This window comes from Bombus terrestris, chromosome 9 (assembly GCF_910591885.1).
Source record: "Bombus terrestris chromosome 9, iyBomTerr1.2, whole genome shotgun sequence".
NCBI lineage: Eukaryota > Metazoa > Arthropoda > Insecta > Hymenoptera > Apidae > Bombus > Bombus terrestris.
Window position 1 is genome coordinate 16945664 of NC_063277.1, and position 20137 is coordinate 16965800.

General features: G+C 28.6%; 1 protein-coding gene and 1 long non-coding RNA gene across 2 annotated transcripts in view; one reads left to right on the forward strand and one right to left on the reverse strand.

The window, feature by feature from the left end:
• The window catches only part of LOC110119536, an 83156-nt gene that overhangs the window by 459 nt on the left and 62560 nt on the right, over positions 1-20137 (reverse strand). The window contains exon 2 of the long non-coding RNA XR_002308007.2: positions 1-2666. This exon is cut by the window's left edge and continues 459 nt beyond it. This is a non-coding gene — a long non-coding RNA (uncharacterized LOC110119536). The remainder of the gene's footprint in view (positions 2667-20137) is intronic.
• The window catches only part of LOC100642458 (ammonium transporter Rh type A), an 83535-nt gene continuing 65430 nt past the window's right edge, over positions 2033-20137 (forward strand). Inside the window, exon 1 of the mRNA XM_020864346.2 lies at positions 2033-2143. The gene's annotated coding sequence lies outside the window, so the exon portion shown is untranslated. The remainder of the gene's footprint in view (positions 2144-20137) is intronic.

A 20137-nucleotide genomic window follows, 5' to 3' on the forward strand; every position in this document is an offset into this window, starting at 1 on the left:
AAGAAAGAAAGAAAGAAAGAAAGAAAGAAAGAAAGAAAGAAAGAAAGAAAGAAAGAAAGAAAGAAAGAAAGAAAGAAAGTATTCAACGACGAGATATAGCGAAATCGTGCGAGTTTTGTTTAGTTTCATATTGTATAAAGATAAAAAAAAAAGAAGAAGAAAAGAAAGGAAAAAGAAAACTGTTTAACGAAAAACACAGCGAAATTTCGTGACTTCCGTATTTTTACTTTTTTCTTTTTTCTTTTTTCTTTTTTCTTTTTTCTTTTTTCTTTTTTCTTTTTTCTTTTTTCTTTTTTCTTCTTTCTTTCGTTACGCGCAAGTAATTACGGTGATTGTCGTTGTTTCTATTTACGAAGAGGATAACACGCGGAGACGATCAGACGTCGTACGTGTGTACATATACGGCACACGAGATTGTCATCGATACTTTCGCCGTCATGTGTACTATCATGTACACCTGTTCAAGGAGAGTAATTACACACGTACGTACGCACGTAGAATCTTTCTCACACGGAGCGATTTTAATTTTCAATCTAACACACTAGCGTGAGTGCGCTACGATAATGTTCTGAATGTTGTACTACTGTTCACTGTCACTTGAATTCACTGTCAAACCGTAATATGTATTAACGATAAAGCGATAAATAAATAAATCGCCGAGAAAAAAGAACGTTGCCAATCATTTCCAAAAACATGTTTCGATAACTTTTCCAGTTATTATCTTTCATCTGTCTACCTATCGACTTTACTTACTATCTTGCTGCTTATAGTCGAAGCAAAATATTATTTTTACCTTTTCTACCGTATCTTTGCTTGCCTTTGTTATCTCGACAAAATTTCATTTCACATTTTTACATTTTTATTTATAATTAAAAAAGCTTTATACATACACATATATATCATAAAATATTACGATACGATAGAATCGATTTTTCAAAGTCACTTGTTCACGAAATTCTATTAATCTACGAGTTTTTTAAATTTACTTTAACTCGTACATTTATACATTGTTGCTCTAAATTGACAAAGATGTCTGGATTCTTACGAGCTTTGCCTTTCCTGGTTATTGCATTTCCTGGTTTGTAATTTCCTTTTTTAAGATCGAGCATATATTAAACGGAAGCAATTTAACGAGATCAAAGGTTGTCAGTGGTTTGATAAGAATCGAAGCGGAAAACCGGAATACGAGACGACCATGGGATGGGTCTCTTCCTTTTTCACTGCCATTTCGGGTGCATTAGAAAGCGAATAAATATTGAAATTAGTAAATCGTACGTGATTCTATAGTCCGTTTATCCTACGACAAACGCGTATTCGCCAATTCCATGTCTGATGCGCATTTAAGTGGCATATTTATTCCTTGAATCACCCGACTAATTTCGAAATAATGGTAACACATTAAATCTATAGCATTTTTGTTTAACCTCGTTAAAATATCTTGAAAATACTTCGTTCTCGGTTCCTATCTATTACTATTTTTGTTTCCTTGGTTTTTTGATTGCTACATAATGTTTATATTTTTATTTAAATATCTATGTATTAAACGCGACTTTTTATCGGTTAAAAAGACATTTTAACTTTAACTCGGCAAACTCTGAAACACGCGATAATCGACCTTCTGCGACTCGAGCGTCCTGTCGTGATTTTAGCTGTTCGTCGCAGTACATAATCGTTTATCTATACACGATCACCCATCGAATCGTGTTCCGACACAAATTGATCGCGTGTCATCCGTCGGCATAGAACGACTGTTTGCTCCGAGTGCGTGATTGTCCGTCTTTGAGAGAACAAACCAACGATTTCGTGCGATAGAATCGATCTTGGCGAAAGTTTCTCCAGAAAAAGTACACCTTGATTTACCCGAATTTTTCAACTTATTCCCCCTTATAAATCTATTTTATCGTTCGCTTCTCTCATCTTTCTGACTTCTTCTTCGTTGCTTTAATTTTTAGTTCGACAAAATTTAGCAATTCAAATTGTTCGTAATTGTAATTGGTGAGATTGGCCGAGGCATCGATTCGCGAGTGGCAAACGAACGACCGGTTTTAGCGTGAATTTAGAGCGAACGAAAAGTAGCCGATATGACGGCATAAATTACTACGGAGTGGCTCACTTCCATCCAAGGCTTTTCTACAGAGACACCGTAAGTACGCTGGGAAATGTGTTCCCGTAAGTAGCTCATAAATATAATAAATATCTCCGTGTTCGATTACCGGGCCAACGATGTCGCGAATTTATGGATCTACATCGATCAACTACGGTGAATTGCCTGTTTTCCGCTTCATAGAGAAAGAGCAAGACGTTGCGATTGTTCAAACCGCCGCATTTCTAACTTCTACAAAATTACATGAAATAAATGAAAGCGTATCTCGATAGAAAAAAGGAAGAAATGTACGGCCGGTTCTTTCGATTTACCACAGCTCCATCACGTCCGAGTCATCAGACATATCACTCTCGAAACCAGCCGGAGCGACTCGCGAGAATTTCGAGACTTGCCATGGACGTTCCTGTTTTTGGGGGCACCCTAACGGGATGTAAGTGCCGTTTGGAGGGCGAGAAGTACGACCGTTGTCCCGTTGAACTCCCTTCTCGTTTTCGATGAAGCGATTCGTCTTGTCCTTCTTCGATGTCACCGGATCGATTTCCCCGGTCCAATCGCGTGGTTTCTGAAAGAAATCGATACAGACGCGGTTAATGATCGTGATGTATTCGACGATTGAATGGTTAACCGCAGCCGAGCGTGTTTTGCCAGCTACGCGCCGGAGGAGAAGAGAAAAAGATCGGCGTCCGCGCGCTTTCTACGCTCAATCCCGATCTCGACAACTTCCGGCGTCGTAGATTTTGTTACAAAAATCTTTTCTACGTTTCTTATAATTTTCTGCTTTCGATCGGTAGACCGTGCACGTGTTCGTGTATTTATAAGAGATCTCCGAACGTGAACGAATTTACAAAATTTATCGGTATGCAAAGAGAGCTGTAAGAGATAAAGTATTCCTCGATTCGCATTTAGACGACGCAACTAAGTTCCACTTTCGATTTTTCGTCTGTATCCACGAAAATAGGAATTTGGATAAATAGGAATTGATAATTTCGTTAACGATGAATTACGTGGCTTCTCTCGCCTTTGAAATTCCTTGTCTCGAGCTTCGTGCAAGAAGCTGCGGCGACACTCGACCACGGAACTTTCCAACGGCTTCGCGACACAAAGCGCTATACCTTCAAAGCGTAAGACCGACATGCTTAACGTACCATCGATATCCCTACGGTCTTTTCACCGAATATTCGCGGATATCTAATAAATACGTGAGTAGTGGAGATATCGATGGACAACAAAGAAAAGAAACCGTTTGGTTTCGAACCAAAGATTCATTCTGCCCCGAGGTGCGAAGTGCGAAAGCGAAGCAAACACAATTAAAGAGACGTGATTATTAACTCTTGATAGTTAATCGTTAATTGTTGACTGTTGATTGTTATTTTGTAGTTTGCTTACTCGAGTACAATTTCAAATATTTCGATCAATTTCGTAAACTGATGTTGTTTTCTGATTTATGCTCGATCAACGAGCAAAAATCGGGCAACTTTCGAGCAGCTTTCAAATTTATTGACATCGTTAAATCGCAGAACGTGTCTATCGAAATAAAAAAGGCATATAGGATAAGAAGAAAAAAAATCCTAGTCCCGATGATCGTTTCGGCTTAATCCATTTATTTCCCACCAATCTACAAAAACGAACTTAATTAATCAGTTAGTCATATCACAAAATATATTTCGAAATAACGACGTAAAGAAGATCGTATTGTAGAAAAATGAACATAGTAAGATGAAATTTTCAAGAATTATGCTTTTACTCGATATATTACATCGTCGTTATTTCTTTAATTCGAAATTCCTCAATTTCGTTATTTTCACGTTAAATCCTTATGCTAAATTTCTATTGCAAGTAGAATTAAATCATTATATTTCGAAATAACGACGTAAAGAAGATCGTATTGTAGAAAAATGAACATAGTAAGATGAAATTTTCAAGAATTATGCTTTTACTCGATATATTACATCGTCGTTAGTTCTTTAATTCGAAATTCCTCAATTTCGTTATTTTCACGTTAAATCCTTATGCTAAATTTCTATTGCAAGTAGAATTAAATCAATATATTTCGAAATAACGACGTAAAGAAGATCGTATTGTAGAAAAATGAACATAGTAAGATGAAATTTTCAAGAATTATGCTTTTACTCGATATATTACATCGTCGTTAGTTCTTTAATTCGAAATTCCTCAATTTCGTTATTTTCACGTTAAATCCTTATGCTAAATTTCTATTGCAAGTAGAATTAAATCAATATATTTCGAAATAACGACGTAAAGAAGATCGTATTGTAGAAAAATGAACATAGTAAGATGAAATTTTCAAGAATTATGCTTTTACTCGATATATTAGATCATCGTTAGTTCTTTAATTCGAAATTCCTCAATTTCGTTATTTTCACGTTAAATCCTTATGCTAAATTTCTATTGCAAGTAGAATTAAATCAATATATTTCGAAATAACGACGTAAAGAAGATCGTATTGTAGAAAAATGAACATAGTAAGATGAAATTTTCAAGAATTATGCTTTTACTCGATATATTACATCGTCGTTAGTTCTTTAATTCGAAATTCCTCAATTTCGTTATTTTCACGTTAAATCCTTATGCTAAATTTCTATTGCAAGTAGAATTAAATCAATATATTTCGAAATAACGACGTAAAGAAGATCGTATTGTAGAAAAATGAACATAGTAAGATGAAATTTTCAAGAATTATGCTTTTACTCGATATATTAGATCGTCGTTAGTTCTTTAATTCGAAATTCCTCAATTTCGTTATTTTCACGTTAAATCCTTATGCTAAATTTCTATTGCAAGTAGAATTAAATCAATATATTTCGAAATAACGACGTAAAGAAGATCGTATTGTAGAAAAATGAACATAGTAAGATGAAATTTTCAAGAATTATGCTTTTACTCGATATATTACATCGTCCTTAGTTCTTTAATTCGAAATTCCTCAATTTCGTTATTTTCACGTTAAATCCTTATGCTAAATTTCTATTGCAAGTAGAATTAAATCAATATATTTCGAAATAACGACGTAAAGAAGATCGTATTGTAGAAAAATGAACATAGTAAGATGAAATTTTCAAGAATTATGCTTTTACTCGATATATTACATCGTCGTTAGTTCTTTAATTCGAAATTCCTCAATTTCGTTATTTTCACGTTAAATCCTTATGCTAAATTTCTATTGCAAGTAGAATTAAATCAATATATTTCGAAATAACGACGTAAAGAAGATCGTATTGTAGAAAAATGAACATAGTAAGATGAAATTTTCAAGAATTATGCTTTTACTCGATATATTACATCGTCGTTAGTTCTTTAATTCGAAATTCCTCAATTTCGTTATTTTCACGTTAAATCCTTATGCTAAATTTCTATTGCAAGTAGAATTAAATCAATATATTTCGAAATAACGACGTAAAGAAGATCGTATTGTAGAAAAATGAACATAGTAAGATGAAATTTTCAAGAATTATGCTTTTACTCGATATATTACATCGTCGTTAGTTCTTTAATTCGAAATTCCTCAATTTCGTTATTTTCACGTTAAATCCTTATGCTAAATTTCTATTGCAAGTAGAATTAAATCAATATATTTCGAAATAACGACGTAAAGAAGATCGAATTGTAGAAAAATGAACATAGTAAGATGAAATTTTCAAGAATTATGCTTTTACTCGATATATTAGATCGTCGTTAGTTCTTTAATTCGAAATTCCTCAATTTCGTTATTTTCACGTTAAATCCTTATGCTAAATTTCTATTGCAAGTAGAATTAAATCAATATATTTCGAAATAACGACGTAAAGAAGATCGTATTGTAGAAAAATGAACATAGTAAGATGAAATTTTCAAGAATTATGCTTTTACTCGATATATTACATCGTCGTTAGTTCTTTAATTCGAAATTCCTCAATTTCGTTATTTTCACGTTAAATCCTTATGCTAAATTTCTATTGCAAGTAGAATTAAATCAATATATTTCGAAATAACGACGTAAAGAAGATCGAATTGTAGAAAAATGAACATAGTAAGATGAAATTTTCAAGAATTATGCTTTTACTCGATATATTACATCGTCGTTAGTTCTTTAATTCGAAATTCCTCAATTTCGTTATTTTCACGTTAAATCCTTATGCTAAATTTCTATTGCAAGTAGAATTAAATCAATATATTTCGAAATAACGACGTAAAGAAGATCGTATTGTAGAAAAATGAACATAGTAAGATGAAATTTTCAAGAATTATGCTTTTACTCGATATATTACATCGTCGTTAGTTCTTTAATTCGAAATTCCTCAATTTCGTTATTTTCACGTTAAATCCTTATGCTAAATTTCTATTGCAAGTAGAATTAAATCAATATATTTCGAAATAACGACGTAAAGAAGATCGAATTGTAGAAAAATGAACATAGTAAGATGAAATTTTCAAGAATTATGCTTTTACTCGATATATTACATCGTCGTTAGTTCTTTAATTCGAAATTCCTCAATTTCGTTATTTTCACGTTAAATCCTTATGCTAAATTTCTATTGCAAGTAGAATTAAATCAATATATTTCGAAATAACGACGTAAAGAAGATCGTATTGTAGAAAAATGAACATAGTAAGATGAAATTTTCAAGAATTATGCTTTTACTCGATATATTACATCGTCGTTAGTTCTTTAATTCGAAATTCCTCAATTTCGTTATTTTCACGTTAAATCCTTATGCTAAATTTCTATTGCAAGTAGAATTAAATCAATATATTTCGAAATAACGACGTAAAGAAGATCGTATTGTAGAAAAATGAACATAGTAAGATGAAATTTTCAAGAATTATGCTTTTACTCGATATATTACATCGTCGTTAGTTCTTTAATTCGAAATTCCTCAATTTCGTTATTTTCACGTTAAATCCTTATGCTAAATTTCTATTGCAAGTAGAATTAAATCAATATATTTCGAAATAACGACGTAAAGAAGATCGAATTGTAGAAAAATGAACATAGTAAGATGAAATTTTCAAGAATTATGCTTTTACTCGATATATTACATCGTCGTTAGTTCTTTAATTCGAAATTCCTCAATTTCGTTATTTTCACGTTAAATCCTTATGCTAAATTTCTATTGCAAGTAGAATTAAATCAATATATTTCGAAATAACGACGTAAAGAAGATCGTATTGTAGAAAAATGAACATAGTAAGATGAAATTTTCAAGAATTATGCTTTTACTCGATATATTACATCGTCGTTAGTTCTTTAATTCGAAATTCCTCAATTTCGTTATTTTCACGTTAAATCCTTATGCTAAATTTCTATTGCAAGTAGAATTAAATCAATATATTTCGAAATAACGACGTAAAGAAGATCAAATTGTAGAAAAATGAACATAGTAAGATGAAATTTTCAAGAATTATGCTTTTACTCGATATATTAGATCGTCGTTAGTTCTTTAATTCGAAATTCCTCAATTTCGTTATTTTCACGTTAAATCCTTATGCTAAATTTCTATTGCAAGTAGAATTAAATCAATATATTTCGAAATAACGACGTAAAGAAGATCGTATTGTAGAAAAATGAACATAGTAAGATGAAATTTTCAAGAATTATGCTTTTACTCGATATATTACATCGTCCTTAGTTCTTTAATTCGAAATTCCTCAATTTCGTTATTTTCACGTTAAATCCTTATGCTAAATTTCTATTGCAAGTAGAATTAAATCAATATATTTCGAAATAACGACGTAAAGAAGATCGTATTGTAGAAAAATGAACATAGTAAGATGAAATTTTCAAGAATTATGCTTTTACTCGATATATTACATCGTCCTTAGTTCTTTAATTCGAAATTCCTCAATTTCGTTATTTTCACGTTAAATCCTTATGCTAAATTTCTATTGCAAGTAGAATTAAATCATTATATATCGAAATAACGACGTAAAGAAGATCGTATTGTAGAAAAATGAACATAGTAAGATGAAATTTTCAAGAATTATGCTTTTACTCGATATATTACATCGTCCTTAGTTCTTTAATTCGAAATTCCTCAATTTCGTTATTTTCACGTTAAATCCTTATGCTAAATTTCTATTGCAAGTAGAATTAAATCAATATATTTCGAAATAACGACGTAAAGAAGATCGTATTGTAGAAAAATGAACATAGTAAGATGAAATTTTCAAGAATTATGCTTTTACTCGATATATTACATCGTCCTTAGTTCTTTAATTCGAAATTCCTCAATTTCGTTATTTTCACGTTAAATCCTTATGCTAAATTTCTATTGCAAGTAGAATTAAATCAATATATTTCGAAATAACGACGTAAAGAAGATCGTATTGTAGAAAAATGAACATAGTAAGATGAAATTTTCAAGAATTATGCTTTTACTCGATATATTACATCGTCCTTAGTTCTTTAATTCGAAATTCCTCAATTTCGTTATTTTCACGTTAAATCCTTATGCTAAATTTCTATTGCAAGTAGAATTAAATCAATATATTTCGAAATAACGACGTAAAGAAGATCGTATTGTAGAAAAATGAACATAGTAAGATGAAATTTTCAAGAATTATGCTTTTACTCGATATATTACATCGTCGTTAGTTCTTTAATTCGAAATTCCTCAATTTCGTTATTTTCACGTTAAATCCTTATGCTAAATTTCTATTGCAAGTAGAATTAAATCAATATATTTCGAAATAACGACGTAAAGAAGATCGAATTGTAGAAAAATGAACATAGTAAGATGAAATTTTCAAGAATTATGCTTTTACTCGATATATTACATCGTCGTTAGTTCTTTAATTCGAAATTCCTCAATTTCGTTATTTTCACGTTAAATCCTTATGCTAAATTTCTATTGCAAGTAGAATTAAATCAATATATTTCGAAATAACGACGTAAAGAAGATCGTATTGTAGAAAAATGAACATAGTAAGATGAAATTTTCAAGAATTATGCTTTTACTCGATATATTACATCGTCGTTAGTTCTTTAATTCGAAATTCCTCAATTTCGTTATTTTCACGTTAAATCCTTATGCTAAATTTCTATTGCAAGTAGAATTAAATCAATATATTTCGAAATAACGACGTAAAGAAGATCGAATTGTAGAAAAATGAACATAGTAAGATGAAATTTTCAAGAATTATGCTTTTACTCGATATATTACATCGTCGTTAGTTCTTTAATTCGAAATTCCTCAATTTCGTTATTTTCACGTTAAATCCTTATGCTAAATTTCTATTGCAAGTAGAATTAAATCAATATATTTCGAAATAACGACGTAAAGAAGATCGTATTGTAGAAAAATGAACATAGTAAGATGAAATTTTCAAGAATTATGCTTTTACTCGATATATTACATCGTCGTTAGTTCTTTAATTCGAAATTCCTCAATTTCGTTATTTTCACGTTAAATCCTTATGCTAAATTTCTATTGCAAGTAGAATTAAATCAATATATTTCGAAATAACGACGTAAAGAAGATCGTATTGTAGAAAAATGAACATAGTAAGATGAAATTTTCAAGAATTATGCTTTTACTCGATATATTACATCGTCGTTAGTTCTTTAATTCGAAATTCCTCAATTTCGTTATTTTCACGTTAAATCCTTATGCTAAATTTCTATTGCAAGTAGAATTAAATCAATATATTTCGAAATAACGACGTAAAGAAGATCGAATTGTAGAAAAATGAACATAGTAAGATGAAATTTTCAAGAATTATGCTTTTACTCGATATATTACATCGTCGTTAGTTCTTTAATTCGAAATTCCTCAATTTCGTTATTTTCACGTTAAATCCTTATGCTAAATTTCTATTGCAAGTAGAATTAAATCAATATATTTCGAAATAACGACGTAAAGAAGATCGTATTGTAGAAAAATGAACATAGTAAGATGAAATTTTCAAGAATTATGCTTTTACTCGATATATTACATCGTCGTTAGTTCTTTAATTCGAAATTCCTCAATTTCGTTATTTTCACGTTAAATCCTTATGCTAAATTTCTATTGCAAGTAGAATTAAATCAATATATTTCGAAATAACGACGTAAAGAAGATCAAATTGTAGAAAAATGAACATAGTAAGATGAAATTTTCAAGAATTATGCTTTTACTCGATATATTAGATCGTCGTTAGTTCTTTAATTCGAAATTCCTCAATTTCGTTATTTTCACGTTAAATCCTTATGCTAAATTTCTATTGCAAGTAGAATTAAATCATATATTTCGAAATAACGACGTAAAGAAGATCGTATTGTAGAAAAATGAACATAGTAAGATGAAATTTTCAAGAATTATGCTTTTACTCGATATATTACATCGTCGTTAGTTCTTTAATTCGAAATTCCTCAATTTCGTTATTTTCACGTTAAATCCTTATGCTAAATTTCTATTGCAAGTAGAATTAAATCAATATATTTCGAAATAACGACGTAAAGAAGATCGTATTGTAGAAAAATGAACATAGTAAGATGAAATTTTCAAGAATTATGCTTTTACTCGATATATTACATCGTCCTTAGTTCTTTAATTCGAAATTCCTCAATTTCGTTATTTTCACGTTAAATCCTTATGCTAAATTTCTATTGCAAGTAGAATTAAATCAATATATTTCGAAATAACGACGTAAAGAAGATCGTATTGTAGAAAAATGAACATAGTAAGATGAAATTTTCAAGAATTATGCTTTTACTCGATATATTACATCGTCCTTAGTTCTTTAATTCGAAATTCCTCAATTTCGTTATTTTCACGTTAAATCCTTATGCTAAATTTCTATTGCAAGTAGAATTAAATCATTATATATCGAAATAACGACGTAAAGAAGATCGTATTGTAGAAAAATGAACATAGTAAGATGAAATTTTCAAGAATTATGCTTTTACTCGATATATTACATCGTCCTTAGTTCTTTAATTCGAAATTCCTCAATTTCGTTATTTTCACGTTAAATCCTTATGCTAAATTTCTATTGCAAGTAGAATTAAATCAATATATTTCGAAATAACGACGTAAAGAAGATCGTATTGTAGAAAAATGAACATAGTAAGATGAAATTTTCAAGAATTATGCTTTTACTCGATATATTACATCGTCCTTAGTTCTTTAATTCGAAATTCCTCAATTTCGTTATTTTCACGTTAAATCCTTATGCTAAATTTCTATTGCAAGTAGAATTAAATCAATATATATCGAAATAACGACGTAAAGAAGATCGTATTGTAGAAAAATGAACATAGTAAGATGAAATTTTCAAGAATTATGCTTTTACTCGATATATTACATCGTCCTTAGTTCTTTAATTCGAAATTCCTCAATTTCGTTATTTTCACGTTAAATCCTTATGCTAAATTTCTATTGCAAGTAGAATTAAATCAATATATTTCGAAATAACGACGTAAAGAAGATCGTATTGTAGAAAAATGAACATAGTAAGATGAAATTTTCAAGAATTATGCTTTTACTCGATATATTACATCGTCCTTAGTTCTTTAATTCGAAATTCCTCAATTTCGTTATTTTCACGTTAAATCCTTATGCTAAATTTCTATTGCAAGTAGAATTAAATCAATATATTTCGAAATAACGACGTAAAGAAGATCGTATTGTAGAAAAATGAACATAGTAAGATGAAATTTTCAAGAATTATGCTTTTACTCGATATATTACATCGTCCTTAGTTCTTTAATTCGAAATTCCTCAATTTCGTTATTTTCACGTTAAATCCTTATGCTAAATTTCTATTGCAAGTAGAATTAAATCATTATATATCGAAATAACGACGTAAAGAAGATCGTATTGTAGAAAAATGAACATAGTAAGATGAAATTTTCAAGAATTATGCTTTTACTCGATATATTACATCGTCCTTAGTTCTTTAATTCGAAATTCCTCAATTTCGTTATTTTCACGTTAAATCCTTATGCTAAATTTCTATTGCAAGTAGAATTAAATCAATATATTTCGAAATAACGACGTAAAGAAGATCGTATTGTAGAAAAATGAACATAGTAAGATGAAATTTTCAAGAATTATGCTTTTACTCGATATATTACATCGTCCTTAGTTCTTTAATTCGAAATTCCTCAATTTCGTTATTTTCACGTTAAATCCTTATGCTAAATTTCTATTGCAAGTAGAATTAAATCAATATATATCGAAATAACGACGTAAAGAAGATCGTATTGTAGAAAAATGAACATAGTAAGATGAAATTTTCAAGAATTATGCTTTTACTCGATATATTACATCGTCCTTAGTTCTTTAATTCGAAATTCCTCAATTTCGTTATTTTCACGTTAAATCCTTATGCTAAATTTCTATTGCAAGTAGAATTAAATCAATATATTTCGAAATAACGACGTAAAGAAGATCGTATTGTAGAAAAATGAACATAGTAAGATGAAATTTTCAAGAATTATGCTTTTACTCGATATATTACATCGTCCTTAGTTCTTTAATTCGAAATTCCTCAATTTCGTTATTTTCACGTTAAATCCTTATGCTAAATTTCTATTGCAAGTAGAATTAAATCATTATATATCGAAATAACGACGTAAAGAAGATCGTATTGTAGAAAAATGAACATAGTAAGATGAAATTTTCAAGAATTATGCTTTTACTCGATATATTACATCGTCCTTAGTTCTTTAATTCGAAATTCCTCAATTTCGTTATTTTCACGTTAAATCCTTATGCTAAATTTCTATTGCAAGTAGAATTAAATCAATATATTTCGAAATAACGACGTAAAGAAGATCGTATTGTAGAAAAATGAACATAGTAAGATGAAATTTTCAAGAATTATGCTTTTACTCGATATATTACATCGTCCTTAGTTCTTTAATTCGAAATTCCTCAATTTCGTTATTTTCACGTTAAATCCTTATGCTAAATTTCTATTGCAAGTAGAATTAAATCAATATATATCGAAATAACGACGTAAAGAAGATCGTATTGTAGAAAAATGAACATAGTAAGATGAAATTTTCAAGAATTATGCTTTTACTCGATATATTACATCGTCCTTAGTTCTTTAATTCGAAATTCCTCAATTTCGTTATTTTCACGTTAAATCCTTATGCTAAATTTCTATTGCAAGTAGAATTAAATCAATATATATCGAAATAACGACGTAAAGAAGATCGTATTGTAGAAAAATGAACATAGTAAGATGAAATTTTCAAGAATTATGCTTTTACTCGATATATTACATCGTCCTTAGTTCTTTAATTCGAAATTCCTCAATTTCGTTATTTTCACGTTAAATCCTTATGCTAAATTTCTATTGCAAGTAGAATTAAATCAATATATTTCGAAATAACGACGTAAAGAAGATCGTATTGTAGAAAAATGAACATAGTAAGATGAAATTTTCAAGAATTATGCTTTTACTCGATATATTACATCGTCCTTAGTTCTTTAATTCGAAATTCCTCAATTTCGTTATTTTCACGTTAAATCCTTATGCTAAATTTCTATTGCAAGTAGAATTAAATCAATATATTTCGAAATAACGACGTAAAGAAGATCGTATTGTAGAAAAATGAACATAGTAAGATGAAATTTTCAAGAATTATGCTTTTACTCGATATATTACATCGTCCTTAGTTCTTTAATTCGAAATTCCTCAATTTCGTTATTTTCACGTTAAATCCTTATGCTAAATTTCTATTGCAAGTAGAATTAAATCATTATATATCGAAATAACGACGTAAAGAAGATCGTATTGTAGAAAAATGAACATAGTAAGATGAAATTTTCAAGAATTATGCTTTTACTCGATATATTACATCGTCCTTAGTTCTTTAATTCGAAATTCCTCAATTTCGTTATTTTCACGTTAAATCCTTATGCTAAATTTCTATTGCAAGTAGAATTAAATCAATATATTTCGAAATAACGACGTAAAGAAGATCGTATTGTAGAAAAATGAACATAGTAAGATGAAATTTTCAAGAATTATGCTTTTACTCGATATATTACATCGTCCTTAGTTCTTTAATTCGAAATTCCTCAATTTCGTTATTTTCACGTTAAATCCTTATGCTAAATTTCTATTGCAAGTAGAATTAAATCAATATATTTCGAAATAACGACGTAAAGAAGATCGTATTGTAGAAAAATGAACATAGTAAGATGAAATTTTCAAGAATTATGCTTTTACTCGATATATTACATCGTCCTTAGTTCTTTAATTCGAAATTCCTCAATTTCGTTATTTTCACGTTAAATCCTTATGCTAAATTTCTATTGCAAGTAGAATTAAATCATTATATATCGAAATAACGACGTAAAGAAGATCGTATTGTAGAAAAATGAACATAGTAAGATGAAATTTTCAAGAATTATGCTTTTACTCGATATATTACATCGTCGTTAGTTCTTTAATTCGAAATTCCTCAATTTCGTTATTTTCACGTTAAATCCTTATGCTAAATTTCTATTGCAAGTAGAATTAAATCAATATATTTCGAAATAACGACGTAAAGAAGATCGTATTGTAGAAAAATGAACATAGTAAGATGAAATTTTCAAGAATTATGCTTTTACTCGATATATTACATCGTCGTTAGTTCTTTAATTCGAAATTCCTCAATTTCGTTATTTTCACGTTAAATCCTTATGCTAAATTTCTATTGCAAGTAGAATTAAATCAATATATTTCGAAATAACGACGTAAAGAAGATCGTATTGTAGAAAAATGAACATAGTAAGATGAAATTTTCAAGAATTATGCTTTTACTCGATATATTACATCGTCCTTAGTTCTTTAATTCGAAATTCCTCAATTTCGTTATTTTCACGTTAAATCCTTATGCTAAATTTCTATTGCAAGTAGAATTAAATCAATATATTTCGAAATAACGACGTAAAGAAGATCGTATTGTAGAAAAATGAACATAGTAAGATGAAATTTTCAAGAATTATGCTTTTACTCGATATATTACATCGTCCTTAGTTCTTTAATTCGAAATTCCTCAATTTCGTTATTTTCACGTTAAATCCTTATGCTAAATTTCTATTGCAAGTAGAATTAAATCATTATATATCGAAATAACGACGTAAAGAAGATCGTATTGTAGAAAAATGAACATAGTAAGATGAAATTTTCAAGAATTATGCTTTTACTCGATATATTACATCGTCCTTAGTTCTTTAATTCGAAATTCCTCAATTTCGTTATTTTCACGTTAAATCCTTATGCTAAATTTCTATTGCAAGTAGAATTAAATCAATATATTTCGAAATAACGACGTAAAGAAGATCGTATTGTAGAAAAATGAACATAGTAAGATGAAATTTTCAAGAATTATGCTTTTACTCGATATATTACATCGTCCTTAGTTCTTTAATTCGAAATTCCTCAATTTCGTTATTTTCACGTTAAATCCTTATGCTAAATTTCTATTGCAAGTAGAATTAAATCAATATATATCGAAATAACGACGTAAAGAAGATCGTATTGTAGAAAAATGAACATAGTAAGATGAAATTTTCAAGAATTATGCTTTTACTCGATATATTACATCGTCCTTAGTTCTTTAATTCGAAATTCCTCAATTTCGTTATTTTCACGTTAAATCCTTATGCTAAATTTCTATTGCAAGTAGAATTAAATCAATATATTTCGAAATAACGACGTAAAGAAGATCGTATTGTAGAAAAATGAACATAGTAAGATGAAATTTTCAAGAATTATGCTTTTACTCGATATATTACATCGTCCTTAGTTCTTTAATTCGAAATTCCTCAATTTCGTTATTTTCACGTTAAATCCTTATGCTAAATTTCTATTGCAAGTAGAATTAAATCAATATATTTCGAAATAACGACGTAAAGAAGATCGTATTGTAGAAAAATGAACATAGTAAGATGAAATTTTCAAGAATTATGCTTTTACTCGATATATTACATCGTCCTTAGTTCTTTAATTCGAAATTCCTCAATTTCGTTATTTTCACGTTAAATCCTTATGCTAAATTTCTATTGCAAGTAGAATTAAATCATTATATATCGAAATAACGACGTAAAGAAGATCGTATTGTAGAAAAATGAACATAGTAAGATGAAATTTTCAAGAATTATGCTTTTACTCGATATATTACATCGTCCTTAGTTCTTTAATTCGAAATTCCTCAATTTCGTTATTTTCACGTTAAATCCTTATGCTAAATTTCTATTGCAAGTAGAATTAAATCAATATATTTCGAAATAACGACGTAAAGAAGATCGTATTGTAGAAAAATGAACATAGTAAGATGAAATTTTCAAGAATTATGCTTTTACTCGATATATTACATCGTCCTTAGTTCTTTAATTCGAAATTCCTCAATTTCGTTATTTTCACGTTAAATCCTTATGCTAAATTTCTATTGCAAGTAGAATTAAATCAATATATATCGAAATAACGACGTAAAGAAGATCGTATTGTAGAAAAATGAACATAGTAAGATGAAATTTTCAAGAATTATGCTTTTACTCGATATATTACATCGTCCTTAGTTCTTTAATTCGAAATTCCTCAATTTCGTTATTTTCACGTTAAATCCTTATGCTAAATTTCTATTGCAAGTAGAATTAAATCAATATATTTCGAAATAACGACGTAAAGAAGATCGTATTGTAGAAAAATGAACATAGTAAGATGAAATTTTCAAGAATTATGCTTTTACTCGATATATTACATCGTCCTTAGTTCTTTAATTCGAAATTCCTCAATTTCGTTATTTTCACGTTAAATCCTTATGCTAAATTTCTATTGCAAGTAGAATTAAATCATTATATATCGAAATAACGACGTAAAGAAGATCGTATTGTAGAAAAATGAACATAGTAAGATGAAATTTTCAAGAATTATGCTTTTACTCGATATATTACATCGTCCTTAGTTCTTTAATTCGAAATTCCTCAATTTCGTTATTTTCACGTTAAATCCTTATGCTAAATTTCTATTGCAAGTAGAATTAAATCAATATATTTCGAAATAACGACGTAAAGAAGATCGTATTGTAGAAAAATGAACATAGTAAGATGAAATTTTCAAGAATTATGCTTTTACTCGATATATTACATCGTCCTTAGTTCTTTAATTCGAAATTCCTCAATTTCGTTATTTTCACGTTAAATCCTTATGCTAAATTTCTATTGCAAGTAGAATTAAATCAATATATATCGAAATAACGACGTAAAGAAGATCGTATTGTAGAAAAATGAACATAGTAAGATGAAATTTTCAAGAATTATGCTTTTACTCGATATATTACATCGTCCTTAGTTCTTTAATTCGAAATTCCTCAATTTCGTTATTTTCACGTTAAATCCTTATGCTAGCTAAATTTCTATTGCAAGTAGAATTAAATCAATATATATCGAAATAACGACGTAAAGAAGATCGTATTGTAGAAAAATGAACATAGTAAGATGAAATTTTCAAGAATTATGCTTTTACTCGATATATTACATCGTCCTTAGTTCTTTAATTCGAAATTCCTCAATTTCGTTATTTTCACGTTAAATCCTTATGCTAAATTTCTATTGCAAGTAGAATTAAATCAATATATTTCGAAATAACGACGTAAAGAAGATCGTATTGTAGAAAAATGAACATAGTAAGATGAAATTTTCAAGAATTATGCTTTTACTCGATATATTACATCGTCCTTAGTTCTTTAATTCGAAATTCCTCAATTTCGTTATTTTCACGTTAAATCCTTATGCTAAATTTCTATTGCAAGTAGAATTAAATCAATATATTTCGAAATAACGACGTAAAGAAGATCGTATTGTAGAAAAATGAACATAGTAAGATGAAATTTTCAAGAATTATGCTTTTACTCGATATATTACATCGTCCTTAGTTCTTTAATTCGAAATTCCTCAATTTCGTTATTTTCACGTTAAATCCTTATGCTAAATTTCTATTGCAAGTAGAATTAAATCATTATATATCGAAATAACGACGTAAAGAAGATCGTATTGTAGAAAAATGAACATAGTAAGATGAAATTTTCAAGAATTATGCTTTTACTCGATATATTACATCGTCCTTAGTTCTTTAATTCGAAATTCCTCAATTTCGTTATTTTCACGTTAAATCCTTATGCTAAATTTCTATTGCAAGTAGAATTAAATCAATATATTTCGAAATAACGACGTAAAGAAGATCGTATTGTAGAAAAATGAACATAGTAAGATGAAATTTTCAAGAATTATGCTTTTACTCGATATATTACATCGTCCTTAGTTCTTTAATTCGAAATTCCTCAATTTCGTTATTTTCACGTTAAATCCTTATGCTAAATTTCTATTGCAAGTAGAATTAAATCAATATATTTCGAAATAACGACGTAAAGAAGATCGTATTGTAGAAAAATGAACATAGTAAGATGAAATTTTCAAGAATTATGCTTTTACTCGATATATTACATCGTCCTTAGTTCTTTAATTCGAAATTCCTCAATTTCGTTATTTTCACGTTAAATCCTTATGCTAAATTTCTATTGCAAGTAGAATTAAATCATTATATATCGAAATAACGACGTAAAGAAGATCGTATTGTAGAAAAATGAACATAGTAAGATGAAATTTTCAAGAATTATGCTTTTACTCGATATATTACATCGTCCTTAGTTCTTTAATTCGAAATTCCTCAATTTCGTTATTTTCACGTTAAATCCTTATGCTAAATTTCTATTGCAAGTAGAATTAAATCAATATATTTCGAAATAACGACGTAAAGAAGATCGTATTGTAGAAAAATGAACATAGTAAGATGAAATTTTCAAGAATTATGCTTTTACTCGATATATTACATCGTCCTTAGTTCTTTAATTCGAAATTCCTCAATTTCGTTATTTTCACGTTAAATCCTTATGCTAAATTTCTATTGCAAGTAGAATTAAATCAATATATTTCGAAATAACGACGTAAAGAAGATCGTATTGTAGAAAAATGAACATAGTAAGATGAAATTTTCAAGAATTATGCTTTTACTCGATATATTACATCGTCCTTAGTTCTTTAATTCGAAATTCCTCAATTTCGTTATTTTCACGTTAAATCCTTATGCTAAATTTCTATTGCAAGTAGAATTAAATCATTATATATCGAAATAACGACGTAAAGAAGATCGTATTGTAGAAAAATGAACATAGTAAGAGGAACTTTTCAAGAATTATGCTTTTACTCGATATATTACATCGTCCTTAGTTCTTTAATTCGAAATTCCTCAATTTCGTTATTTTCACGTTAAATCCTTATGCTAAATTTCTATTGCAAGTAGAATTAAATCAATATATTTCGAAATAACGACGTAAAGAAGATCGAATTGTAGAAAAATGAACATAGTAAGATGAAATTTTCAAGAATTATGCTTTTACTCGATATATTAGATCGTCGTTAGTTCTTTAATTCGAAATTCCTCAATTTCGTTATTTTCACGTTAAATCCTTATGCTAAATTTCTATTGCAAGTAGAATTAAATCAATATATTTCGAAATAACGACGTAAAGAAGATCGTATTGTAGAAAAATGAACATAGTAAGATGAAATTTTCAAGAATTATGCTTTTACTCGATATATTACATCGTCCTTAGTTCTTTAATTCGAAATTCCTCAATTTCGTTATTTTCACGTTAAATCCTTATGCTAAATTTCTATTGCAAGTAGAATTAAATCAATATATTTCGAAATAACGACGTAAAGAAGATCGTATTGTAGAAAAATGAACATAGTAAGATGAAATTTTCAAGAATTATGCTTTTACTCGATATATTACATCGTCCTTAGTTCTTTAATTCGAATTCCTCAATTTCGTTATTTTCACGTTAAATCCTTATGCTAAATTTCTATTGCAAGTAGAATTAAATCATTATATATCGAAATAACGACGTAAAGAAGATCGTATTGTAGAAAAATGAACTAGTAAGATGAAATTTTCAAGAATTATGCTTTTACTCGATATATTACATCGTCCTTAGTTCTTTAATTCGAAATTCCTCAATTTCGTTATTTTCACGTTAAATCCTTATGC